General features: G+C 45.5%; 1 pseudogene; it reads left to right on the forward strand.

Annotated features, from left to right (window-relative positions):
* The first annotated feature begins 5,750 nt into the window (after positions 1-5,750).
* Positions 5,751-13,693, forward strand: LOC115504856 (annotated as a pseudogene).
* The last annotated feature ends 490 nt before the right edge of the window (positions 13,694-14,183 follow it).

Here is a 14,183-nt window from a genome sequence, read left to right on the forward strand (position 1 = left end):
TTCTACTGAGGTTTGGTGTTTAACCTATTTTTTCATCCCTTCTACCTACCATCTTTCCTACCTCATATCTATTCTTCTCCTTCCTTCAATTAATAATTTTATTAATTTTCTTTTGAAATCAAAGGAATATGGTGTATAAATAGGTAACAGCAGATCAACAAGGCCCACTGGACAAGGGAAAATAGACATTAATTACTTAGACAATTCGTATGGTCCAAGTGGCAGCCAGTTCACTTAGTCTGTTAAATCTCAGAGCCAGATCTTTCTCTTGAGGATCTGGAAGGTTTGCACAAAGAGAATTACTTTAGCTCCAGCTTCTGGTCCTAGAATTGTGTCACAGAAAGATCCAACAAGAGAGTGGGGACGGACTCATTTCAATGCACTATGACTACTGGAAAATATCTCTTTTTAAAATTGAAGCATAATTGACATCCAATATCCTATTAGCTTCAGGTGTTCATCACAGTGATTTGAATTTTATACATTATGAAATAATCCCTTAGTTACCATCTGTCCCCATACAAAGTTATTACAATTTACTGACTATATTTCCTATGCTGTACATTATATCTGCATGATTTAATTCTTTTATAACTGGAAGTTCATACCTTAAAAAAATTTTTTTTAAATGTTTATTTTTGAGAGAGAAGAGAGCACAAGCAGAGGAGAGGCAGAGAGGGAGTCACAGAATCCAAAGCAGGCTCCAGGCTCTGAGCTGTCAGCACAGAGTCCAACTCGGGGCTCGAACTCACGGACCGCGAGATCATGACCTGAGCTGAAGTCGGACGCTCAACTGACTGAGCCACCCAGGCACCCCTTAACCCACCTATTATGCCCACCCCTCAAATCTTGCCTGCTCTGGTAATCAACAGTTTCCTGTAACTATGAGTCTATTTCTATTTTATTTTGTTTATTTGTTTTGTTGTTTAGGTTTTATATCTGAGTGCAATCACATGGTGTTTGTCTTTCTGTCTGACTTATTTCACTTAGCATGATACCCTCTAGGCCCATCCATGTAGTCACAAATGGCAAGATTTCATTCTTTTTTTTATGACTGAGTAGCATTCCATTGTATGTGTGTATACACACACACACACACACACACACACACACACACACACACTACATATACCACATCATCTGTATCCATTCATCTGTTGATGAGCACACGTTGTTTCCATAATGCGACTATGGTAAATATTGCTGCAATGAACATAGGGGTGCATATATCTCTACAAATTGGTGTTTTCATTCCCTTTGAATAAACACCCAGAAGTGGAATTGCTGGGCTGTATGGTAGCCTGTTTTTAATTTTTTGAGAAATTTCCATGCTGTTTTCCATGTATGGAAATTGGCTACACCAATTTACATTCCCACCAATCATGTATGAGGGTTCTCTTCTCTCCACATCCTCAACATTTGTGTGTTTTTTTTTTTTTTGGTCTCTGTGATAATTGCCAATATAACAGGTGTGAGGTGATATTGCAGTTTTGAATTTCATTTCTCTGATGGTTAGTCATATTGAGCAGCTTTTCATGTGCTTGTGTGTCGTCTGTCTTCTTTGGAAAAATGTCTATCGAAGCCTTTTTCCTCTTTTTAAATCAGGTGTTTTTTTTGTTGTTGTTAAGTTGTATAGGTTCTTTTAAAAAATTTTTTAAAAATGTTTGTTCATTTTTTTGAGAGACAGAGACAGAGAGTGAGTGGGGGAGGGGCAGAGAGAGAGGGAGACACAGAATCTGAAGCAGACCCCAGGCTCTGAGCTGTCAGCACACACCCCAACGCAGGGCTCGAACCCACGAACTGTGAGATCATGACCTGAGCCGAAGTTGGATGCATAACCGACTGAGCCACCCAGGCGCCCCTCTAAGTTCTTTATACAGTTGGGGTATTAACCCTTTATTGAATGTATGATTTGCAAATATTTCTCCCATTTAGTAGTTTGCCTCTTTGTTTTGTTAATGGTTGTTTCTCTTGCAAAAGCTTTAGTTTTTTTTTTTTTTTTTGAAATTTATTGACAAATTGGTTTCCATACAACACCCAGTGCTCATCCCAAAAGGTGCCCTCCTCAATACCCATCACCCAACCTCCCCTCCCTCCCACCCCCCATCAATCCTCAGTTTGTTCTCAGTTTTTAACAGTCTCTTATGCTTTGGCTCTCTCCCACTCTAACCTCTTTTTTTTTTTTCCTTCCCCTCCCCCATGGGTTCCTGTTAAGTTTCTCAGGATCCACATAAGAGTGAAACCATATGGTATCTGTCTTTCTCTGTATGGCTTATTTCACTTAGCATTACACTCTCCAGTTCCATCCACGTTACTACAAAAGGCCATATTTCATTTTTTCTCATTGCCACATAGTATTCCATTGTGTATATATACCACAATTTCTTTATCCATTCATCAGTTGATGGACATTTAGGCTCTTTCCATAATTTGGCTATTGTTGAGAGTGCTGCTATGAACATTGGGGTACAAGTGCCCCTATGCATCAGCACTCCTGTATCCCTTGGATAAATTCCTAGCAGTGCTATTGCTGGGTCATAGGGTAGGTCTATTTTTAATTTTCTGAGGAACCTCCACACTGCTGCAAAAGCTTTAGTTTTATATTATCCCACTTGTTTTCTTTAGATTTTGTTACCCTTCCCTTGGGAGACTGGCCCCCAAATATTGCTAAGACTGATCTAAAAGCACTTACCGCCTATGTTTTCTTCTAGCAGTCTTATGGCTTCAGGTCTTACAGTCAAGTCTTTAATTCATTTTGATTTTATTTTTGTGTAGAGTGTAGAAAAGTGGTACGGTTTTATTCTTTTGTGTGCAGCTGTCCAGTTTTCCCAGCACCATTTGGTGGAGAGCCTGTCTTTCCCACATTAGATATTCTTTGCTCCTTCAGCATAGATTAATTGACCATATATGCATGGGTTTATTTCTGAGGTTTTCATTATGTTCCATTGATCTACAGGTCTGTTTTTATGCCAGTATCACACTATTTTGATTACTATAGCTTTGTAGTATAGTTTGAAGTCAGAAGCGAAATATCTCCAGCTTCGTTCTTCTTTGCAAGATCGCTTTGTCTGTTATTCAAGATCTTTTGTGGTCCCCTACACATTCTAGGATTCATTGTTCTAGTTCTGTGAAAAATGCCACTGATATTTTGATGGGGATTGCATTGAATCTGTAGAGTACATTGGGCAATGTGGACATTTTAACAATGTCAATGCTTCCAACCTGTGAGCATGGAGCACCTTTCCATTTATTTGTATTGTCTTCAGTTTTTTGGGTCTAATAGTTTTTTTGGTGGAGTCTTTAGGATTTTCTTTATATAGTATCGTGTCATCTGCAAATAAATAATATTTACCTCACTTCTTCCTTTCCGAGCCGGAAGCATTTTCTTTCTTTTTCTTGCATAATTGTTGTTGCCAGAATGTCCAAAATTATATTGAATAATAGTGGTAAGAGGGCTGGGGTGCCTGGGTAGCTCAGTCAGCTAATGTCTGACCCTTGATTTCAGCTCAGGTCACGATGTCATGGTTGTAAGATCGAGCCCCACATCAGAGTCAGCACTGGCAATGCAAAGCCTGTTTGGGATTCTCTCTCCCTTCCTCTTTCTCTGCACCCCCCCCTACTTGTGCTCCCTCTCTGTCTCTGTCTCTCTCTCAAAATATATAAACATTGAAAAAAAAAAGTGGTGAGAGTGGGTATCTTTGTCTTGTTCCTGATCTTAGAGGAAAGGCTTTTCACTTTTTACCGTTGAGTATGATGTCAGCTGTGGATTTGTCATATACAACCTGTCTTATATTGAGGGATGTTCCTTTTATACCTATTTTGCTGAGAGTTTTTAATCATAAATGGGTATTGAATTTTGTCAAATGCTTTTTCTGCATCTGTTGAGATGATTATGTGATTTTTATCCTTAAAAAAAATTTTTTTTTAACGTTTATTCATTATTGAGAGACAGAGAGAGAGAGAGCCTGAGCAGGGGAGCAGAGAGAGGAGGAGACACAGAATGGGAAGCAGGCTCCAGGCTCTGAGCCATCAGCACAGAGCCCAATGCAGGCTCAAACTCACCAATTGCGAGATTATGACCTGAACCGAAGTCGGAGGCTTAACCGACTGAGCACCCAGGCGCCCCTGATTTTTCCCTTTGTTTTGTTAACCTGGTGCATCACACTGACTCATTTGCAGATGCGAAATCATCCTTGCATCTCTGGAACAAATGCCACTTGATCCTTTTAATGTATCCTTGAATTTGGTTTGCTAACTTTTGTTGAAGATTTTTGCATTTATGTTTATCAGGGATATTGGCCTGTAATTTTCTTTTCTTTTTTTGGTGTGTGTTGTTGTTTTTTGTCTGGTTTTGTTATCAGGTTATAGCAGGTGCTCCTGACAGTGGACTGTGATCATGATCATAGTATGTGAGATGACGAAGCACATCAGAGTTCGCTTCTGGCCACTGTAGGTCTTATGCACTTCTTTGCAATCTGAACGAACTAACTAAATTCTTTACAGTGTTTAGAAAAAAAAAACTCCATAATTGCCAAGTACCAAGTTCTATCAGGATTCCCCAGGATGTGGAAGAGGTTTATGTTTTATGTTGCTTTTGCTTGTTTTTACAACACGATATCTAAATAAATGCTTGCTCATTTTGCTGAGAAATGGTCCTTAAGTTAGCGGGTTGCATTGCCATCAGTAACTTGATGCAATATGTCAGTCGGTAACTTGAGCAAGACAAGCTTCTGGTACTTCTGATGGAACATTGCATAGAAAGGAAACTAGACTGGAATTTCCTATTACTAAGTGAGGATTTCTAAGCTTCTGAGAAATAAAAGGGAATGAAGTTGTTGTGAATGCTTGAGGGGAGCGAAGGCATTTGTAAATGAAGAATATTGATACAGAGAATAAAGATACCCCTGAGAATAAGGGTGAGAAGATAAACAGCTCCCTTCTGGGGAGAGTGGCCAGAGCCAGCAAATCAAAATATGGGACTCATGTAATATGCAGGATGTGCTTCTACTAAAACAATCCTTCATCGTCTATTTGAAATTTAAATATAACAGTGTCCTTTATTTTATCTGGTAACTCTCCTTCTGGGTGATAAATCAGATAAAAAAATCTGGTAGAGATACACAATACTTTGCAATTCTCTAGAGTATTCAAATCCAGTTAAGCCAAACCCCTCCCTGGCTTCCTTATCTCTACTTCGTAAATCATCATTTCTTCTCAAAGGTGTATTTTATCTTTCTTTCTGGATTTGTCTGACTCGTGTGTGTGTGTGTGTGTGTGTGTGTGTGTGTGTGTTTTGGGGGGGGGTGGTTAGGGAGCTACATTCTGAAGAGGTTTCCAGGGAGAAAAAGAAACCAGGACTTAAATTTTCTAATGGGGATGATTTTGGAGAGACTGAGTAAGGAGAAGAAAGTGAGGGGAGACTGAGAGACATTTCAGGACTGGCTAGATGCAACTCTGGATCAGAGTCCTGGATCAAGTCAAATCTTTGGCCTTGGAACTTCATAGTCAGAAGTCATAGCGTTCCAAGGAGCAGTTTCCCACAAGGTTGGAGTCTCACGGAGGGTATGCACCCAACCTAAACCAGGAAACAGGGGTCGCCCAAGAAGGCTAGTAATTATACTTCTTTCCCCTTCCGGGCTTGTTGTGGGCCTTGCTGCTGCCTCAAGGAGAGTGTCGGGTGATTGGGTTGATCAGGGCCTGGCCCCTTGTAGTGTGACAGCAGGAGTCCCACAACGTTCCAATTACTCAGGATGAACAAGGCTGGGTAAATCCTGGTCAGTAGATGTCTTTCTTCCTAAGGAACAAACAGACCCATAATAGGGCTGGCTTTTCTTTGTAGAGAAAATTAAGGCATGGAGGTAGACTTAAGGACTGTGCGGTGAATGGGAAAGCCATCAGCTTTCTTTGCATCTAATTATGCTGCTTTTACTCATTTTAATAGGTTAAATCAAAGAGATAAACAAATTAATATTTTTTTCCTTTACTTAACACCAGGATCTCTTCAATGTCCCAGCGTTAGCAATGCCTTATATATCATTTCCTGTTTTTCTCCACACTCATGCAAACGTAAAAACATATGCCTGTGTGTGTATACATATGTGTGCATGTTTGTATGTATGTATATGTACAGAACACTGTGTTTAGAGTCTTGAAGGGAATAGTGTGTGTGTGTGTGTGTGTGTGTGTGTTTAAATGGGATTATTAATTACATTAGTTACATTGCCCTGTAACTTCCTATTCACATATTATAAACAGTTCTCTAGCCAATAAAGACTATACTTATTTTTAATATCTTTAAAAGTTTTGTTATGTGGGTATATAAACTTTGTTTAATTAGTCCTCTATTGATGCGATTTTAGGGTTGTTTTGGCATTAAAAACTGGGCTGCATCAATATTAAAACATATTCTTATCTATATGTTTATCTCTACCGGGAAGAGTTCAAACCATAAAATTGATCACCAAAGGACATGTATATTTTAAATTTTGATAGATATTGCATAATCACTTTCCAAAACATTGTAGCAATTTACACTCCTTTTCTCCACCCCTGTATCCATAAGTATGTGGGGGAGCTGATTTCCTCACAGCCTCATTCACGCTGATTGTTTTTAATTATTGTTAATCTGATGCATGGAAATATGGTATTTCATCTTTTTTTTTTTTTTAATTTTTCTTTTTTTTTTCAACGTTTATTTATTTTTGGGACAGAGAGAGACAGAGCATGAACGGGGGAGGGGCAGAGAGAGAGGGAGACACAGAATCGGAAACAGGCTCCAGGCTCTGAGCCATCAGCCCAGAGCCTGATGCGGGGCTCGAACTCCCGGACCACGAGATCGTGACCTGGCTGAAGTCGGACACTTAACCGACTGCGCCACCCAGGCGCCCCTGGTATTTCATCTTAACTTAACATTTCTCTAACCACCGATGAGGTTGAATATATTTTTATTGATTTATTTGCCTCTTGGAAATTCATTCCTCTGAATTGCCTATTCATGTTTTTTACCCCTTTTTCTATTGACTTTTTTTTTCCAATTAACTTTTAGATGCTCCCTTGTATATTAGGAATTATATTACTTTGTATCTGTGATGAAACTTTTTTTCTCCTAATACATTGTTTATGTTTTAACTTTGTGGTATTTTTTTTTGTCATATCAAATTTCAAATTTTTATATAGTCATATATTTAAATTTATTATTTTTTATGTTTTCATTATGAAAGAAATATATCTTCATAGTAAAAATGCACATGGTACAAAAGGGTACAGATTGAGAGGCAAAAGCCTTTTTTCCCAATATTTGGAATTCTTAGGACAATTTTGCCATGCTGATTGAAAGAGCAGACCTAGGCTGGCTGACTCCATCTTGTTCTGTATCCTCCCCTTGAATAACTTCCCGCTCACCCGTTCAAACTTCCCTATCGAACCACACCCGGCAACCTGCGTGATGGGACTCTGATCCTTCCCCAGCCAAATGGCTGAGGCCACGACCTTTCCCCAGCCAATAGGCTGAGGCCATGACCCTTCCCCAGCCAATTGGCTAAGGCCATGATCCCTATAAAACCTTTGTGGTCTTGAAACCCTCTCTCTCTCTCCGGTATCTCTCCACTGCGTCGGTGCAGGTAGGGGATTGAGCTCGAGCTAGCTCGAATAAAGGCTCTTTGCTTTTGCATTGGACTCGGCTCCCTGGTGGTCTTTGGGGATCACGAATTCTGGGCATAACATTTGGGGGCTCGTCTGGGATCCCCAAGACCCCCGAGGGACTCCCAACCCAGAGAGACTGATTGGCCACGGTTGGTGTCTGTTCGTTCCCTGTCTTTTCTGTGTGAGCTCATTTCTGAAATTCTGGTAGTGCCCGCCGTGGTCTAAGTGGACACACTGGGGGACCACGGGCTGGGAGTTTCGGAAGACGTCCCGATCCTCCCTTCTGGAGGGATGTGGAATCCCCTCAAAGGTCTGAGACCAGGTGGGTCGCTCCTGCCAGTCAGCGTGAGGCCATTGTCTAGCTTTCGGTTTTGCTCCCACGGAGGTGGAAGACTGTTTCTAAGGGCCCTCTGTTTGTCTGTTTCTGTGTTTCTCTGTTTTGTTCTGTGGACTTACTGGACGGACGTTATGGGAAAGACTCAGACTACCCCTCTAACCATTATGATTGATTACTTTAAGGATGTCAGCCAAAGAGCTAACAACCTCAGTGTGGAAGTCTGAAAGGGTCGGTGGCAGGTTTTTTGTTCTAGCGAGTGGCCAGCTTTCAATGTCAGATGGCCACCAGAGGGGACCTTTGACCTCCCTACCATCCACCAAGTCAGGGGTATCATCTCTCGGCCTAAGACGGGCCATCCTGATCAGCTCCCTTACGTTATCACTTGGCAGGACCTTGTAGAAGACCCACCCTCTTGGCTTAAGCCCTTCCTAGCCCCACGCCCTCTGGAGCCAAAACCCATTCTTGCTTTACAGGGGACAGAGAAGGAGAACAAGAAAAGTCTTACCCAGCCTTCAGCACCCCTCTACCCTGTCCTACAAGGGGGGACTGAAGAAGAATTAATTTTTCCTCCCCCGTATAACCCCTTTAGGATGCTGGAAGAACACCATCCTCCTCCTCTGGGGGAGGCAGACACTGTTCCGAGAGCGGGAGGCAGAAATGCTCCAGTGGGAAGCCCGCCCTTTACCAGACAAAGGGCTCAGAGGGAGCAATCCACTTCTGCCGCTGACTCCACTATTCTGCCCCTGCGAGTCACCGGACCCCCCAGATGCAGAGGGGAATCAGCCCCATCACTATTGGCCTTTCGCCACTAGTGACCTCTACAGTTGGAAACCTCAGAATCCTAAGTTTTCTGAGAAACTGGCAGGGCTTATTGATTTATTAGACTCTGTTCTTTTTACCCATCAGCCCACATGGGACGATTGCCAGCAGCTTTTGCAGGTCCTGTTCACGACTGAGGAAAGAGAAAGAATCCTCAATGAGGCCTGAAAACTAGTTCTGGGCACAGATGGGAATTCCACCACCAACCAGGCTCAGATAGATGCCTCCTTCCCCTTAACTCGGCCCCAGTGGGATTTCAACACGGCAGAAGGTAAGGAGAGGCTCCGGGTCTACCGCCAGACTCTAATGGGGGGTCTCCGAATGGCTGCTAGAAAGCCAACCAATTTGGCCAAGGTAGGAAATGTACAACAGGGAAAAGATGAATCTCCGGCTGCCTTTTTAGAACGGATCATGGAGGCATTCCGTACCCATACCCCCATGGACCCAGAGGCTCCAGAAAGCAAAGCAGCTGTTATCATGGCCTTTGTAAACCAATCGGCCATAGACATTAGGAAAAAATTACAGAAAATAGATAGGCTAGGAGAAAAAAGTCTGCAGGACTTACTAGTGGTAGCTGAAAAGGTATATAATAACTGGGAGCCTCCTGAGGATAAGCAGGCTTGTGCCATGGCGGCTGCCAGCAGTAAGCAGACTCGAGACTTGGCCAGAATACTACTAGCTACCACACTGCTGACTCCCCCGAGGAACAAGACCGCCATCTCGGGCAGCTGGCAGGCGACTCAAGAGGAAGGGGGGGAAGCAGAGGCTGCAGAAAGATCAGTGCACATACTGCAAGGAGATAGGGCATTGGGCCCGAGAGTGTCCGAAAAAGGCCGGCGGGAAGGGAAGCAAGACTGATCGAGTAAAAGTCTTAGAGCTAGATGAACTGAGTGATTAGGGGAGTCAGGGTTCGGACCCTTTCCCCGAGCCCAAGGTAACTCTTAAAGTGGAGGGGACCCTTGTTGACTTCCTCGTCGACACCGGAGCACAACATTTGGTCCTCTGCACCCCACAAGGAAAACTAGCCAGCAAGAAGTCCTGGGTACAAGGGGCAACTGGTATGAGCCAGTATTCATGGACTACCCGAAGAACGGTAGATTTGGGGACAGGCCGGGTATCCCACTCCTTTATGGTAATACCGGAATGCCCCTACCTGCTGTTAGGACGGGACTTTCTGACCAAGATTGGAGCTCAGATAACTTTCAGACAAGGGGGGGCCTCAGGTCACCGATGGCAAGGGCCACCCCATCCAGGTCCTGACCATGAAACTAGAGGATGAATACCGCCTCCACCAGGAGGCCCTCCTGAGAGAGGATAATATAGACAGATGGCTACAAGAATTCCCCTCGGTTTGGGCAGAGACTGGGGGGATAGGACTAGCCGCTCACAGGACCCCGGTCCTGGTAGAGCTCAAGCCAGGAGAAGGTCCGGTAAGGATCAAACAATACCCCATGTCTCAGGAGGCCTGGAAGGGAATCCAGCCACACATCCGGAGACTATGAAGCCTAGGGGTACTAGTTCCTTGCCAGGGGAACACCCCCCTACTGCCGGTCAAAAAGCCTCACACAAATGACTATCAACTGGTACAAGACCTCCGGGAAGTAAATAAGAGGGTCACGGACATACACCCAACTGTTCCCAAACCATATACTCTCTTGAGCTCCTTGGCGCCCTCCAGGGTCTGGTATACTGTACTAGATTTAAAGGATGCCTTCTTCAGTCTGCCGCTGGCACCCCAGAGCCAACCCTTGTTCGCCTTCGAGTGGCATGATCCGGAGGAGGGCTACAGTGGGCAACTCACCTGGACACGGCTACCTCAGGGATTCAAAAATTCGCCCACCATCTTCGACGAGGCACTACACGAGGACCTGGGTGAGTACAGAAGGGAGCACCCTGGCCTCACCCTCCTACAGTACGTAGATGACATCCTGATTGCTGCCGACACGGCCAAAGATTGTGAGCGAGGGACCCAGGACCTGCCGGCTACCCTGGGGGCCTTAGGGTACCGGGCATCCGCGAAGAAGGCTCAGATATGCAGGGAGAGGGTAAGTTACCTGGGATATAGCCTGGAGGGCGGACAGCGGAGGTTATCAGATGCCAGAAAAGAAACTGTCCTAAAGATCCCTACTCCCACCACCCGAAGGGAAGTAAGGGAATTCCTAGGATCGGCCGGCTACTGCCGCCTCTGGGTTCCGGGTTTTGCTGAGATCTCCAGGCCCCTATATGAAGCTACCAAAGAGGGGCAAACATTTAAATGGACTGAAAAAGAAGAAACTGTTTAATCAGTTAAAAAAGGCCCTCCTAAGTGCCCCAGCCCTGGGCCTACCAGACATTACGAAGCCCTTCCACCTCTTTGTAGACGAACACAAGGGAATAGCAAAAGGGGTTCTAACTCAAGCCTTAGGCCCCTGGAACCGCCCGGTGGCTTACCTGTCCAAGAAGCTAGACCCAGTGGCTGCCGGCTGGCCGCCATGCCTAAGAATTATTGCGGCGACAGCACTCCTAGTCAAGGACGCAGACAAACCGACCCTAGGACAGGAGATCTGGATCATGACCCCACACGCCATTGAAGGGGTCCTGAAACAGCCTCCTGACAGATGGATGAGCAACACACGTATGACTCATCACCAGAGCCTCCTACTCAACCCTCCACGGGTGCGGTTCCACCCCAGTGCAGCCCTCAATCCTGCAACCCTGCTGCCTGACCCTGACCTAGGTGCTCCACTAAATGACTGTGCGGGGATCCTGGAGCAAGTATGTGGATTCCGGACAGATCTGACCGACCGGCCCCTCCCCGATGCCGAGGCTACTTGGTTCACTGATGGCAGCAGCTTTGTGCGGGACGGACACAGGTATGTGGGTGCAGAGGTGGTCACGGAAACAGACATTGTATGGGCGGAGACTCTACCCTCTGGAACGTCAGCCCAGCAAGCAGAGCTCGTCACCCTTACCAAGGCACTAACGCTGGGAGCTGGAAAACAGCTTAACATCTACACAGACAGCCGTTATGCGTTTGCCACAGCTCATATCCATGGGGCAATTTATCAGGAGAGGGGGTTACTGATGGTGGAGGCCGGACTATAAAAAATAAGCAGGAGATACTTGACCTGCTTACGGCCTTATGGCTTCCTGCCAAGCTGGCCATTATCCACTGCCAAGGGCACCAGAAAACTGATAACCCGGTAGCTAGAGGTAATCGAAAGGCTGACCAGGCAGCCAAGGCAGTAGCCCTTACTTCAGTCCCCACCATGACCATACAACTACCGGACCCGGGAGACCCAGTTTTACCAGACCAGCCCAAATACTCCCAGGAGGAGGTACAGCGGATCAAGAAACTCCCCATGGCCCAGGAGATAAAGGGATGGTGGTATACACCTAACAAGGAGCTCGTGCTGCCAGACCAGCTTGGAGTCTCAGTATTAGAGCACATGCATTGGTCTACTCACATGGGGGCCCGAAAATTAAAAGACTTAATCCGACATGCGGGCATCAAGATTCACCAACAGGACACCAAAATAGAGTAAGTTGTATCTGCCTGCAAGACCTGCCAACTCACCAACGCGAGAGCCACATCAAATAAAAAAGGAACCAGGCTCAGAGGCACCAGACGGGGAGCCCAATGGGAGGTCAACTTCACTGAAGTTAAACCAGGAAAGTATGGTTATAAATATCTTTTAATATTTACAGACACCTTCTCTGGCTGGGTGCAGGCATACCCAACCAAGCATGAAACGGCTTAGACGGTGGCTAAGAAGCTACTAGAAGACATCTTACCCAGGTATGGTTTTCCTGCTATGGTAGGATCAGACAATGGACCAGCTTTTATCTCCCAGGTAACACAGGCAGTAGCCAAGCCTATGGGGGCAAACTGGAAATTACATTGTACTTATAGGCCCCAGAGCTCAGGACAGGTAGAAAGAATGAATAGAACCCTAAAAGAGACCCTTACCAAATTAACCATGGAGTCTGGCGGGGACCGGGTGACTCTCCAACCGTAGGCCCTTTACCGGGTTAGAAACACTCCTTACACTCCGGGTTTTACTCCCTACGAGATCATGTTTGGCAGGCCACCCCCTGTTATTCCCAACCTTCGAGCTGAACTTTCTGCTGAGTTTAAAGATCAAGAACTTTTTCTTTCCTTGAGAGGGCTGCAGAGGGCGCACGAGGACATTTGGCCGCGCCACCGTGCCATCTATGACGCTGGCCCGACCCCGACACCTCATCAGTACAGGCCGGGAGACTGGGTCTACGTCAAGAGGCACCACCGAGAGACCTTGAGCCGCACTGGAAGGGACCCTACAGCGTGGTGCTGACAACCCCCACCGCTCTCAAAGTAGACGGCATCGCGACCTGGGTCCATCACACCCACGTTCGGCCAGCGGACCCCTCCTCGATCCGGAAGGACTTCGTCACACAATGGGCCATCAATTGGGACCAGCACAACCCGCTCGAGGTCAAGTTACAGCGAATTCGACCCACCTGATATTGATAACACTGTTAACTCTGCTTGTCATTGCTCATGCTGCCGGGAGTCCCCACGGCCCCCAAAACATTACCTGGCAGATCAGAGACACAAGCTCAGTCCTCCGTGCTCAGTACAAGCCCCTAATAACAGGAGAGGACAAAATAGAAATGCAGCCGGTGCCATGATTGGGTCTGCAAGATACATGACAAGGGGGGGAATGAAAGAGCAGACCTAGGCCGGCCGACTCCATCTTGTTCTGTATCCTCCCCTTGAGTAACTTCCCGCTCACCCGTTCAAATTTCCCGATCAAACCACGCCCGGCAACCTGCGTGACGGGACGCTGATCCTTCCCCAGCCAATCGGCTGAGGCCACGACCCTTCCCCAGCCAATCGGCTGAGGCCATGATCCCTATAAAACCTTTGTGCTCTTAAAACCCGCTCTCTCTCTCCGGTATCTCACCTCTGCGTCGGTGCAGGTAGGGGATTGAGCTCGAGCTAGCTCGAATAAAGGCTCTTTGCTTTTGCATCGGACTCGGCTCCCTGGTGGTCTTTGGGGATCACGAATTCTGGGCACAACAGAATCAGTGTTAATAGTTTCTCCCTTACTAATTGGGAACTTTTTATGTTTGTGTAAGCATCTCTCTCTACCTAAAACTGCTAAGATTTACTTAGCACCAACTACATGCTAGGAAATGTTCTAGGCAAAATTCCTGCTTATGGAGATTACATTCCAATATTACAAACAAGCAATAAACAAACAAACCAAGAGATAAATAAAAGAATTTCAAATGATAAGGTCTGTTAAAAAAACAAGGCTAGGATACACAAAGTGATAAGGAGGAGGACATAAACTTAGATGGGGTGGTTCAAGAGGGAGTCTCTAAAGAGACAAAATAGGGGGTGCCTAGGTGGCTCAGTCGA

This window comes from Lynx canadensis, chromosome F1 (assembly GCF_007474595.2).
Source record: "Lynx canadensis isolate LIC74 chromosome F1, mLynCan4.pri.v2, whole genome shotgun sequence".
In the NCBI taxonomy this organism is placed as follows: Eukaryota; Metazoa; Chordata; class Mammalia; order Carnivora; family Felidae; genus Lynx; species Lynx canadensis.